Source organism: Phycodurus eques, chromosome 15 (assembly GCF_024500275.1).
Source record: "Phycodurus eques isolate BA_2022a chromosome 15, UOR_Pequ_1.1, whole genome shotgun sequence".
NCBI classification, from domain to species: Eukaryota; Metazoa; Chordata; class Actinopteri; order Syngnathiformes; family Syngnathidae; genus Phycodurus; species Phycodurus eques.
The window spans coordinates 11,413,910-11,425,109 of record NC_084539.1 but is presented as its reverse complement, the minus strand read 5'-3'; positions in this window follow the sequence as shown (position 1 = coordinate 11,425,109).

Here is an 11,200-nt window from a genome sequence, read left to right as displayed (position 1 = left end):
CTAAGCTGCAATGATATTCATCATTATTTCACAGACGACAACAAGTACTGTATATGCCTGTGAGTATTGCGCTATTATCTGTCTATATGTGTTGCTCCCCCCCTTGTTTTCATATATCAGTTGTTTAAAGGGTTCCCAAACCGCAAATATCGATGCTAATCGTTAACGTGCCAATGGTGTTTTCCCTTGTATGTTAGCATTGAGCTAGCGGGGCCTTTATTTAGGCAATTGTTTGGTTATTTTTAATACACGTTGTGTAATTCTCTTTGATATGTAATTTAGTTGGACAGCTAACCTCAACTGGGAGTGAGTGGCATTAAACAGCTTGAATCCTCATTTTTTTGAAGAATTGTTCACAATTGGTCAAAGTGCTGCTTATTATAAGTGAGATGATTTGAGTTCACTGCCACCATACAGTACTCGTATCTCAAGGTAGCGCTCGCAAAAAAAAGAAAATCGTAAGTCGGGTCACTTGTATCTCAAGGCACCACTGTATTATAAATTTTAAAGTTGCTTCCTATTTCTTTTTCACATTTTAAAAAACATGTTTTAAAAAGATTTTGAACTGCGAAACGGGTCAAAATTAACTCGTCTCACAGTTTAAAAATTTAGAACAAATCTTAATCTAAAGACTAAAATAATAGGAAATTTAATATGTTGCAACATAACTTCCACAGTGACAATTTATCATCTGTTTGATTCTGCATATGTACAAGTATATTTATGATTATTCATGAGGTCATGTAACACAACCCGAAAAGCCTGGTTTGCATGGCGTACAGTATGTACGTGTGTGTGTCTCCTGTATAAGTTACATTTACCTAAACTGCCGCTCTCTCTTTTTTCTTCTTCATTTTGACAAATTTGAGTTTCCAGGAAGCCTCTGAGGTCACAAGCAGCATCTGTTGCTACTTAGGCACACACACACAGGCACACACGCAAACACACACACACACACATACACACAAATGCACGCACGCATGCACATATGTAATACACACACGCTAAAGAACTCGGGGCCAATCAAACATGAAAGTGTGTTTAAAGTTCCCAAAGTGACTTTAAAGTAGACTCCAGGTTAGAGCTCATGGATTAATATAGGAGGTTAAGGGTGTTTGTGTGTGTTTGTGTGTGTGCGCGCATGGAGGGGAGAAAAAAATTTAAGGGCTATGAATTTGCATCACAATGTAAAATAATGATAAAGATATTATATATACTGTAATGTAGCATGTATTATATTCTTAATGCGCAATAGTGCATATGGGCCATGTCCTGATTCTTTTCTCTGATGTTATTGTGCTCCTAACCACATTCATGACCAAATATGGCCTGATCCCATCAACATAGAATCTTGCACATGCTGATATATGTGCAAAAGTATTTGGACACACATTGTGATCAATCAATCAGGGGTTGGATGACAATTCTTTGATTTATTTATTTATTTTTTTGGATAGTTCTGGGTTTTTGGGGAAGTTTGAGGAAGGAACAAACCAAGGTCCTTAAAGGCATGCTTGGATGTTTTAGTGTGGAAGAATATGTGCACTTCTAATGATAATGTAATTGTACCAATACTTTTGCCCATATAGTGTGTTTCAGCGTGGCAGAGAAGGATAAAAAGTGGATGATGGGAACACCGTGTAGGCGAGGTGAGCCAACCAGACACCTTACAAACGGTCTAGAAGGTGGGATTTTTTTTGGGAGGGTGCGGGGGGATTATGTTTGGTGGCTTCGTCTGACACCACATGACCAAAGTCTTCTGTGGTTTTGGGTTGGTGTCGAACCATCCTATTTATTTGTATTACTGCCTTTTACTGTACAGTATATGATAGGTTTTTGCACCATCATCGGAGTGACAATGATGATGCCATCAGGACTATTTTACTGTACAGTATATGCTAGGTTTTTGCACCATCATCGGAGTGACAATGATGATGCCATCAGGACTATTTTATGGGTTAGTACTGTTCTATTGTGTGAATGCCATTCGACAAACAATCACATCATCACATGCTAGTATTGTGCATAAATTATAAATATATTTGTATAGTATGTAATTACAGTGGAACACAATCTGTTAAAGCACACTCAAATTAGTATGAATGTTTTTTTGTTTTTTTTTCTTATAGCAAGTTATGGAATAGTAGAAATAATCTGTTCCTGTGTCAAATTTTCACCAACTATCAGATAACCTTTATTAACTGTACAGGCATACAGTAGCAGTCAAAGGTTTGGACACACTTTCAAGTGCTATTGAATGGGAAACTGTGTCTGAACCTCTGACAAGTACTGTACATGCAAAGCATGTACACAAGTGTAAAAACAAATTAACTTTAGTATAACATAAAGAGACAACACAGATAAGTAAATGTTCCATAAAAAACTCCACTATTCTAAAGATGAAATTGTTCAAAAGTCAATGTTCTTTTATGCGCTCAAAAATGTAACAATGCGTCTAACCTTTTCATAATTTCAGAAAGCTAATACATTTCACCCCAAGGTGGCATTTCAATGTCATGTTTGAGACTAGCAGAATGGCACATGACCAGAGAGAGCCAATCACAAGCGTCGGCTTTAGAATGAAAAAGTGATATGAAAAAAACAATCTGAACTTCTGCAGCTATTTGACAAATGTAACTAAAATTGTGATCACAGAAATTTCCAAAAGCAACTGAAAATTAATTTCACATTTTCTTCCTGTCATGTAATGGATTATAATTACATAAAACTTATGTACTAAAAAATATGCAATCTTATTACATGTAATTAGTTACTCCCAACACTGCTAATGCAGTAGTAAAGTCATAATTACAGTAAATATTGGTATGAGAAACACTTTTCTAATATAAAACAATGAGATGCAATAACTGACCACGACTTCTTACAGCTAGAGCGCAAACTAGCTCAGAAGGCGAGCCCCAAGGCCACTAATAGGAATTCTTGCACAGTATCCATTGCTATCATATGCTGCGGTGCATTTTGCCTTGCATTCACAAACATTATCTCACCATGCTCCTTGTGATGTCAACATTTTAATTATACAGTCAGTAGTGGGCCGAGCAGGTGTCGTGTTGCAGCACCCAGAGGAGATGTTAAGACGTTAGAACGTTGAAGGCCCGGCCCGTGTTAACAGGACAGATGTGTTGGAGGAGAGAGGACCACCCTAACGCGGCTTCCCCATCTCGACAAAACTCAACCAGATGTTTAATGAAGGCCAGTACATGCGTGACCGTACTGTGCGTAATCATTCTCACCTGCCTCTTGGACGCTAATGGATGCAACTCAATGGGGTCCCGACAGGCTGCTTGTCCTCCCTTAGTGCCTCCCTCCAACAAAGTGACTTCACCCGACGTGCTGCTTGTTGTTTTTCCTCTAAGCTAGCATATTTTATTTTTATGGTAACTAACACAGAGGACTCAAAAAGTCATTATACAATATACTATTAATACTAGAAAACTGCGCGATCAAAACCGAAGCCTAGCGGTGGTATTCTGTGAAGCCCGTGTATATGTTCCAGACCCACCCACAATAGATGAAAACATAGAGAGACCATATACATTTTGTTTTAGATATCTTTACCCCGCCCACACGCTTTAAACATTTAAACTTGCAGTACACACATTTAAACTTATTAAAACACCTTAAAATGCAAACACAAAATGTATACAAAATACTGTACATATTGTAGTATCTCTGTGTTAGATACATGCCTGTGGCTGTAGGTTTAGGGGGTTAGGTGGTTAGAGTTAGGGGCCTGGTGATCACTGTGTGTACAGTATGTGTTTTACTCTTCTCCCGGCATTCAGTAAAGGGCTGAAAAGGCGCATCGGCGACTGATGCTCTCCTTTCCCACATGCGAGGACATTACAGTAAGTAGGTCAAGTCAAGTTAATTTTATTTATATTTTAGTTATCTGAAGGTATGTCACACATTGAGCAAGCCAAAAACCACACTCCTCATACATTACATATAGGCATATAAGAAAACCAACTGAACACCGCATTGGCAAGAACTCGGCGAGGGAGGCAAGGAAAAACTTAAGAGTTGTAATGTCTCCGTGGACTGTATATTCATGTCTGCATTATACTGGCCATAGCTGACCAAGGCTCCCATACCAGAGGGAGCAGCACAATATCCATTGAATTGAAGCACAAAATGTGGTAAAAACATTTTAATTCTTTACATTCAATTTAGTTATGTCATTACTGTATGTTTTTATAAAGCACTATTTTGTAGAGAGGTATTTTTATTGTTAAAAACATATTACAAAAAAATATTAGGTTTTTTTGGGGGTGGGGGGGCTGAAATGGATTAATGGCATTTCTATTCATATCAATGGAGAAAGATGATTTGGGATATGAGTATTGTGAGTTACAATTATGGTCACGGAACTAATTAACTCTTATCTTAAGGCACCACTGTAAATGGAGACTTAAGTGTAACGGAAAATGAAAGTTTTGTTGAGCAAGGTGAACACAGGATTGCAATAGTCAAGATGTGAGGAGACAAAAGCATGAATGATCATTTGTAGTAACAAATGAGATAACATGGAGGACCAAGGTTGAGACAGATTTCTGCGGTGAAAAAAGCAGGAAGGGGTTATAGTTTTAATGTGTTTGTCATCGTTGTCTGTTTCCCGCCCCCACCTCAACGCTTCTGCATGCAGGGTTCAATTTTACGTCCTGTAAGGTTCCCCCTCCCAACCCTCCTTACCTTCCAGCTGTTGTTTTGGATTAGCCAAATAGCTCCTGTCAAAAGCAGCCATCGCTCTCCTTTGCCACCCACTGAGCTGCACGCTCCCTCTCTTTACCCCCTCATTCTACCAGCCCTCCCCTTTCACGTGCACACACGCAAAATTAAGGTGCCTGACAGGTGCGTGTCAAGGTGTTTCGGTGGCTCGTAGGCTGTTCCCAGGAATTCACCTCGCTTTCAACTGCTCGTCTCTTGTCTTTTCACAACCGAGCGGATAAAGGGGGAGGGTCGGAGGGGGGGTTTTGACAGCTGGTCAGACAGGCTGACAGCGAGAGGTGTTTTGACATGATGATGGTAAGTGTAATAGTGTTATTGCAGTCATCTGGAGGAGGGTTGGTTGGAGTCCGGTTGCAGAATCATCAGAGCGGCGGCCTTAATAATTTGACAGAGGCCTGTCAGAGTCGTCGTTGTTGTTTCTGTGTCGGTAGACGCTCGCGTTGACTGCAGAGGTGCGCGCCGACGGGGTGGAAAGGTGCCGTGCAAAGGCAATAAAAGGCTGTCACGAGTGAGAAGAGGAAATGTGCTCATGCGTGGAGAAATGAGCTGTGATTTGAGATCAAGCGCGCCAAGTCAAATGGGAAATTGGGGCATTTCCCCGGTCGTGTATTGACAGGTTCATCCCCAGGTCAAGTTGAGCTGCGATTGTCGTCACTGCTGACTCTGTTTTGGGGGCAGAGATCCAGCAGATGGTGTTGTATTTTCTTTCCAATGTGTTTTTGTATTTACTGTAGAGTAGTGATTCATTTGTCTTAAATCAATTCACAGTGGAACCTCGATAGAACAGACTAAGCACCCATTTTACTGTACATTACAAAATTCTTGTTTTGTAGATTTTTTTCGTGGCCTAAAGCAGCCAGTACAGTACAAAGTTATTGTAAATAGAAAACAAATCTTGAAAATGTTTGAAAGTTTCACTTTTTATCCAAACTTACCACACCGGTGTGCTTGGTCATGGTCACTCATCATAGGCGAGTCGCTTTCATGGCCGCAAATAATTAGTGTGCTTCCTAGTTCCAAATGCATTGCCAAAGGCGACCGGCTTGCCAAAAAAAAACCTAAATAAAACAAAAGAAACTGTTACTGTACCAAATATAGCATGTTCCAGCCTCTAGAGACTCCTCAGAGTCAACGCCACAGCCATGCCGCTCTTTCTGCTCTATGTACAATAGACAATGGATATAACCATTGTCACATGGCCGCCATATAGGCATGGGAGGCACGTTTTTTGGAATTGGATATAGTAATATTGTATATCTGTGATCCGGAAACACAGTCCCATTTTCTTCCTGAATTACACCAGTAATTCAGGAAGCGGCCAATGCTGGAACTAACAGACTTTGTCAACGGCCTTTTATGTGACAAATGGAAACTATTTTTGGGCACATTATTCAGTGCCGACGGTCCATTGTATCTGATATCCATTATATTGAGGACTGTTTTATCGAGGTTCCACTGGATCTGTAATTCTTAGGAAGAATGGTTAGCACATTTGCTTCAAGGTTCTGAGGTTGGGTGTTTGAATCCAGGCTTCAGCCTTCCTGTGTGAAGTTTGCATGTTCTCCCCATGCTTGCGTGGATTTTATGCTGGTACTACGGCTTCATCCCACATTCTAAGAATATGCTTGTGACGACAACAATTTGTCCTTAGGTTTGCCTGTAGATTCTCAGTTATCCAGGTCATGGTAATCTGCAATGGTTGTATCAAGGCAACTGGACTGCTCTTGATTGTTGGAGACGTTTAACTTTTAATCCAAAAGGCTGATTTAAATCCGAAATTTTAGGTGTGGAGTCCTTCTATAGGAGGACAACATCCAAATTCTGGATTGGTCCGCTGGTTTGAAAGAGGTGTAAAAGAAGCCATCTACGTTAATCTGGAAAAAATGAAAACAGAGGAAGAGAACGTTTGAAGCATCGCCTATCGTTTGCCTAATAACTATGTCATAATGAGCTGTTTTGCCACATGCAAGACAAGTGAATGACAAACTGGGATGTAGGACGTTCGTTTAACTAACCACACCAGGCAACAGCAACACCCCATTGTTGACCATCCCCTGGGAACACACCCTCCTCGGCATAAATAGACATAAAATTTAGAACGGAAGCCTTTTGGATTAAACGTGAAATGTCTTTAATAAACAAGTACGGTCCAGTTGCCTTTATTCAACCTTTACAGATTCTTTAGGTGCAAATGTGAGTGTGAATGGTTGTCAGTCTATGTGCCCTGTGATTGGCTAGTGACCAATCCAGGGTGTACCCCGACTCTCGCCCAAAGTCAGCTAAAATAGGCTCCAACTCACCCAGAACCCTAATGAGGATAAACCTCAAGAAAATGGGTGGATGGATGAAGTAATCGTTAGTTTTTGTGTACATCATTTAATATAGAAAAATATGTAATTTTACACTTTACAAGTGAAAAATCTGGTCTTTTAATTACTTTCCCATTTGCATATATATGTTTTATGTTTTATGTATATATTAACTGCAGTATAGGATTATAATCTCTCACTTCTGGCCATATTTTCAGAATGAAACAGGGCGGCACGGTGGCCGACTGGTTAGAGCGTCAGCCTCACAGTTCTGAGGACCCGGGTTCAATCCCCGGCCCCGGCTGTGTGGAGTTTGCATGTTCTCCCCGTGCCTGCGTGGGTTTTCTCCGGGCACTCCGGTTTCCTCCCATATCCCAAAAACATCCATTAATTGGAGACTCTAAATTGCCCGTAGGTGTGACTGTGACTGTGAGTGCGACTGGTTGTTTGTTCCTATGTGCTCTGCGATTGGCTGGCAACCAGTTCAGAGTGTACCCCGCCCCCTGCCCGATGACAGCTGGGATAGGCTCCAGCACCCCCGCGACCCTAGTGAGGAGAAGCGGCTCAGAAAATGGATGGATGGATGAATGAAATAGCAAATGGGCATATGAGCAGGTCATAGCACAGGTTAGTGAGTCGTTCAACTATATTTTCACTTTGCACGTTGCCACAAAAGACCATTCTATGGTTTTATTTTTAGACTTGTGTGCTGCACAGTCTTGAATCAGAAAAGAATGAGTACTGCGAAACAATGGTGCATTGAGAGGGTTCAGGCTTGATATAAAACATGCTTCTTTCACTTTTTACACACCAGATTTAGTTGATCAAAACAACATTGCAGCATTACAAAAGTCTGACATTTACTGTATGTGTTTAAGACATCATTTCCACCTAAAATACAACAATCCCAATATGCAAATACACTTGATAAAACAAATCATACAGTATCAGTGATACCCGCCCATACCATGCAAGCACGAATACATTGATGCGTTGGTGTTAATCATTGTAATTGCACTGTATTTAATACGTAGAGGCTATTATTAGGCAATAGTGTGCGTGATTGTGTTCAGTGCTTTCTGAATTGATTCATAAATTATTTACACGGTTGCAACAATGTGCTTAAGTAGGCTTAAGCAGTTCATGGCCTCACTGGTCATACAATTGGGTGCATTTCCCAATACAAGACCGCCACCTGATCTGATTAGATTTGACACACATACTGTAAGTGTGTGAACATGTTAAATGCCAAACTGCCAAGTGTGTAATCTGGATTAGATCTGAATGAAATTTGATTTGGCATCACATTTTGTAAGCCTATTTCGTTCAAACTGGAGCGATGTAGTCTACAGAAACCCTTTTTTCCCCCCAACTCTACTCCGTTTATATTCAAGTTTTTTTTAATTACATCATTAATTCTCACCAAAATGAGTAAGGAACAACCTTGGAAGAATATCCGAAACCAAAATGCAGGTTGATATGTTCAAAACTCTGGCTAGGAATTTTCGCGCAACCCATATGATTGACACTGTCATAGAAATACAATCATAGACACATTGGAAATACAACTTCTCTCTGGTAATGTCAATCAAAAATTTGCATTTTTATCTTTTGTCTTGTCTCGACATCATTATACAGGGTGGGTACGTTTCCACCATGTAATTCCACAAAGTTTTTATTCTGTTTTGAAGGACACCCGATGGGGGGAAAAAAAAGATGGATTCTTCAGCGGTAATTACTGTATGATTATTTTCTGCCAGAGGTGGGAGTAAGTCACATATGTGCAAGTCTCAAGTCATAACCTTCAAGTGTCAACCAAGTCATTGGGGAAAAAAATCAATTAAGTCAAGTTGAGTCGCCACAAAATTTCAAGCAAGTCAAGTCATTACTTTTTTCCCCCCATAAATCACAACACTAAAAAAAAGTATTAACACTTTATAAAAGTTAAATGAACAACAGCAGAGATTATGATTGATTTAATTTTTTGAACTGAGTTCAAGTTCAAGTTTAAAGTTTATTTTTCAAACTCAATTTAACTGAACTTTATTTCTCAACAAACTTTGCTGTGTATTTTATGATGGCAGTCTTGTAACTCCTATGTTTCTTAAGAGAACACAATGAACCAAAGGCCAAGACTGTTTTCTGTTGGTCAAATATAATTCGATGTGTACCTAATGGGCTAAAGGAGAATGAAAGAGATTAATAATTAAGGGAATAATACATGACATAAAAATGTTGCCATCCCTCAAAAAAAAAGTAATGTGAACAAAATCTGCATTTCTCCTGTGTCCTCTACTTTAATTAAATCACTCAGTCGGGTTTGTTCATTTATTTAGCACCGCTGACTCTCGACAATTGACAATTGGCATTCGATTAAAGTTTATGATTCATATGCTGTGGTCTCAATTTTAAAAACATAGTGCAGACAGCTTTATCACAGAGCCAACACAACAGATGACAGTTTGATGGTGATGGTTCAGTAACCATGTTCAGTTGTATGACAAATATATTCACACGTAGCCACTCACAATTTGTACTGTACCTCGTAATAGTGGAACGCACTTTTGTCAACGACATTTTTTATCCCCGTGATGGTCATGCAAAGTGGTCCCAGAGAGCAGACCTATAACGCACCTGACATCTTCTAGCGCCGACCGACTCTTTCGTCATGCCAGCATACGTCTCAGGACCTTTTTTAAAAAAAAATGTTTTATTAAATAATCTCCAAAACACTAACAACGTAGCTTCACTGCTGCATTCAGCAGTTGGCATTAATATTTTAAGGGCTACTTTCTGCTCTCGAGTGCATGAGAGAGAGAGAGAAAAAGAGAGACATTTGCGTGCCTATGAACCAAAACGAAAGGTTCGGACAATTATCATAAACCATCCCACTCCTAGTTACGTCACTTAGCTGAACTAAAATGTTCACAATCACCTCATTTTTATTTTTAATCATCCCAAACCAGTCTATGAAATTTAATGTTTGACCAGCTAGCTTAAGTGTTAAATTAGCTTACCTGGCTTTGTGAGTTTTGTAGTGACGGATGAAGTTTGATGTCGTTCTTGTTGTGTCTTTAATGCGCGAGTTGCAAGCCATGCAGGTTGCCATCCTCTTTTTGCAGACTTTATCAACATAATCCTTGAGGCCAAATGATATTATTTTTGCGCTCTCTCTTTCATTGTTCATACAGGTGGATACGTCACACTGGGAAGTGCGCAACAATGCAGACTGGGTTGCCAGGTTGATATGAATGACCCCCCCCCCCCAAAAAAACCCAACAACAACAATGTTTCTTTCTTTAAAAAAGGCAATCTGTCCTTGATTAAAATGCAGATTTCCAACACTAAACGAGATGACTTGTCAAGTCATGTAGTTCAAGTCAAGTCTCTTGGCTATCAAGTCAAAGCCAAGTCTTTTTGAAGTATTTGGCAAGCAAGTCGCAAGTCATAAAACTGGCAACTGGAGTTGACTCGAGTCCAGTCATTTGACTCGATTCTCCTCATCTCTGTTTTCTGCTACAGAAATGCAAAATAATATGTTTAGTTAGCTTTTTACCAACAGGAGACAAGGGGCCGCGCTCCACCCGGGTAGGTAGGTAAAATGCCCCATTTCCGCTATGGCAGCAAACGCGGCGCGCAGGAATATTTACACAAACTTTAAAAGATCAAATGCTGAAAAATATAGCAAGATGTTGGAGGAGCTAATAGTCTTCATCAGCATTGTGTCATCTCCTTGAGTAGTGGCTTCGGTGAAAATGACTTTTTTTTTTTTTTTTAAATAATAAGGAGTTACGCCAGGCGGCAAGAGGTACATGAAAGTGAGCTGCGTGGCAAGACAAAGAGCGCAAATCAGATGTAGTGTAATCCTTTATGAGACAATAGCCTTGAGTGACAATCGTCTGTGTCTTGTCTCGACGGTCGTAGGCCCCCCACTTCACACGGCCACAGACAAAGTCCCCCATTGGGCTGCGCGGTGATTGAACATTCATGCCATTATACGCTTTCATTGAGCTTTCTTCATCCAATTCTCCTTCTACAAAGCGCCACCAGTCAATCACCTGCATAAATACCCGCCTAAATATAGGGTGTGAGACGTGTTACACCACTCGGCGTGGCCACGGCTTGTAATTGAAACTTTTCCC